This window comes from Mya arenaria, chromosome 8 (genome assembly GCF_026914265.1).
Source record: "Mya arenaria isolate MELC-2E11 chromosome 8, ASM2691426v1".
NCBI lineage: Eukaryota > Metazoa > Mollusca > Bivalvia > Myida > Myidae > Mya > Mya arenaria.
Window position 1 is genome coordinate 48,819,497 of NC_069129.1, and position 3,863 is coordinate 48,823,359.

The following is a 3,863-nucleotide window of genomic DNA, read 5'->3' on the forward strand; positions in this document are numbered from 1 at the left end:
TTGTTAAATTAAACGACTTGATTACAGTATTGTTCTACAAGAGGCTATTAGGATTTGGCCGGCGTGAGGAAAATAATTAGCTGTTGGGGAACTAAGAAATATACTTAGTACATTTGTGCTTGATGTTTTCAATCTTTAAACACAATTCAAGAGTGTGGTTTAGATAGTTAAATATTGTTATCAAGGAGATTGTTCATAAACAATATTAAAGATGTAATGCTTAGCTTAGTTAATTAATAATTATATTTTTTATAGTAAAGAAAATCATGTCAATACTTAATAATAAACTATTATTGAATTTTTTGTTTTATTTTTGACAAGTGTCGTAATAAACAAAATGAGATGAAGCGTTAAACCTAAGAAACATGCACTATAGAAAGATTTTTCCGAAAAATGACCAAAATCATTGCTCCCCTGAATTTCATGCTGGTCGTAATGGCCATTAAATGAAATGAATTAGCTGTTGATAAAAATTACATGAAAAACCAAGTCAGCCCTTTAAACCTTAGCACAAAACCACTGAATGGAACATAATGCATAATTATGCTGTTAAAATCCAGGTATATGCTGGCATACAGGGGTTTCCTTCTTAATCGAAAATTGGATAGGATTTCTTGGCATGAGTTGCTTTGTTTGTTACTAATGTAATGCAATGGATAGAGCCAGGACGGAGGGATGAGTCGCCTTGTTTGTTTCCAAAGCAATCAAATGGGTGCCAGGCAAATTAGATGGATAGAGCCAGGACGGATTGATTAGTCGCCTTGTTTCTTTTCAAAGCAATGTTATGATTGCCAGGCAAATCAGAGAGAAAGAGCAATTGATTTGACAATATTAAGTAATATTCAATACACAGTAATTAAATTTATGATTCACAGTTCCTCAATTTATGGTTCACAGTAACTCAATTTATGATTCATAAAAACTCATGGAAACTCATTTTTACAGAAAAAAAACAGCGACGTTTATGTTGGTAATAGTTATTTATTACCCGGTGTTTCAGTTTCCCCAAACGAGAGCAAAGCAGACGACCAGAACCACTTTGCAGATAATGCCCCAAACTTACTGATCCTTGTTTGTTAGATTATCAAGATATTCCCGCGCCTATCGGCTGAATTCTGGCTCAACCCCGTCGTGACGCCATCACGACTGGAAATGTTTCCCAAATCTCATAAGTGACATGAGATGGAAGTGACAGCAGTTCGCAGTCAATCCAGACATAAGAAGACTTGAAGAAACAATTTGAGGTACATGAGTTTCTTGTTTGAGCCTTAGCCAGTTGCGCAGAGACCCCTTCGAAACACGGGGTCATCTTCCCAGGGTTGAACCAGTACCCGTTTCCCAATTTCTCAATGCCGAGCGCTTGGCAAGGGGGTTTCTGATAACATGTTTTAACGTCTTCCTGTTTGACGCCGTACGGTGTGTGAACCCCCGAATTTCCGCACCCGAAGAGAATACTCCACCACTGAGCTATCGGGGCGGTGAAAATAATGTATGTATATGAGTCATTCTGCGACCCTTCTAGCTATTCTCGGAATATCCCATTGACACCTGACATAATGAAGCTCTTATGAAATTAACCACTGTGGATTTTTTACCACTTATCTGATAGATTTAAATGATGGCCCTAACATAAATGAATTCATATTTGCGACAGGCCATTGCCTTTCTTTATTGATTATTGCTTAATATAAATAATATACGTTTATTAAGATCAAATTATCGAAACATTAAGAACACAGAGTGATTCTTTAACAAAAATACAGAGCCCAATCAGCTAACATTTATTTACAGGATTTCTCAACCGACACTTCAAGATTTGTTTATAATTTTTTTTTATTTAAAATGTTTAAGTGAAATCTTTGGTTATTTTCAGGACATGATTAAATGAAGAAATATTACATACAATTTTAATAAAAAGGCAATACCACTTTTGCGTCTCAAGATACGTAAATACTCAAAATATGTAAATACATTTTATCAGATACCTTAAATTTGAAGGTATAAAATCTTTTTATCACTTTTACATTTCAAATGGAAGCTGGATTTACACTTGGAAATTTCCATTGAAAACATCCTTTATAGTTACTTGAAAAAATGTTATGATACTACTACAATATTTACACTAATTTGTTTTTCTCCTTCTTGCTAAACATAACTGCAAAATACACTTAATATTTATTCGATATATTGTACATGTCATTTAATATAAATGGTTATTCAGTTTGATAACACAAGGTTACAAAAAACAAACTAAAACCGCAAGCTGAAATTGTAAAATAAATGTTTTTACATTTACTTTTCAGTTGTTTAAAGGTTATTTAATGCATGGTAATTTCTTCCTAAAAATAACGATCACGACTAAGGAAGAAACACTGTCAGTTTGCATTAAATACCTTCAATGAGTCATTATCGCGCATCCCGACAACTACTGTGCGTGTGTGGGGACAAAAGGACACAGAGAAGGGACTGGCCAGTCCGTCATTAAATCCCATTATTTCCGTCATCTTGCCGTCCCTCTCCGTCAGCAGCATCACGTTGTGACTGTTCCACCCACACACGAGCAGCTGACCCGGACCTACCGCCACCACGGACGCGGGATATTCGAGCTTCTTGTCACTGTACTCTCGTAGGGCCTTCCCGTCTAGAGACAGCTGGAGGACGGTTTGTGTATCGCGGTCAGACACATACAGGGTCGGTGGTGAGGAAGCTGACACAGTCAGGTAGAATGGGCATTTGAAAGTTTGTCTTCCATCTACTGTTTGAAATTTACTGGTAATAAGCCCATCCAATGTCATCACTTCAATACGCGGGTTATATACGTAAGAAACGTATAGTCTATTGTTGTAGTATGCAATACCACAACACCCAGATGATACTTTAATTTCCTTTCCACGCGACAACTGCCCTTCTTTCGTAGACATCAGTTGTATCATGGACTTATCCGGGAGAGTGACAACGGCCTGGTAACCAGGAAGCGCACACACGTCACAGGGCTTGACTGGCAGTTCGAGTCGGGACGTGACGGCGCGGGTGGTGGCGTCCACCAGTTTGGCACAGCTGTTACCGTGGTCAGTCAGAAGGAAGAGACCGGGAGACAGCAGTGCGAGGCCGGAAATAAAGCAGGTTCCCTGGTCTTGTGGCGTTTTGACGTTGATGTCTGCTTCATTCTTCCATGTCACAGTAGAGAGGGCAGGAACTGGAACTGAACACAATAATGGACTAGATTTTTTTTTTTCACTTTCGTCTTATAAACTTAAATGCGACAATGGTTTAAACCTTTTTTAAAAAGGTGCAGCTTCAATTTTAAGTGTTTTTTTCGATGAGAAAATTTAGATTAAACAAACAAGACACGGCCACCCTGTAATAAATATAAATTATAAAGAGGTGTTTTTGGTTTTAGTGTAATATACAATAAAATTCACCGAGTGAGCACCAAAAGCTATATTTGACAAGTTGAGTTATAATCATTTTTTATGTTCCCGTCTTAAGTACGCCTGCAAACAAATTCACTGTACGATTTTCCCCGTATATCTTACGAACACATTATTAGCACGTCTTTTCTGTCAGTTTGATATTTTAGCCCAATTATTGTGACAAGATTTACCCCAGGGATAAATAAGCGCAAACATGCATTTGTTTTCTTTCGGAGGCAAATTTGCCTTATGTCCCAGCGTGTGTTTCTATTTTGGGGGTCTTAATTCGAATATTCGACATAAAACAATAAAAGTAACGCATTGATATATAAAAAAAAATCTGTTGAAATGTTTTGGCAAATTATTTTTTTCTCAATTGTCATATAAACTCGTCAAAAACATACCCCAAGGCCAAATGTGCATCCCGTTGATATGTTTTCCCGGGGTGCA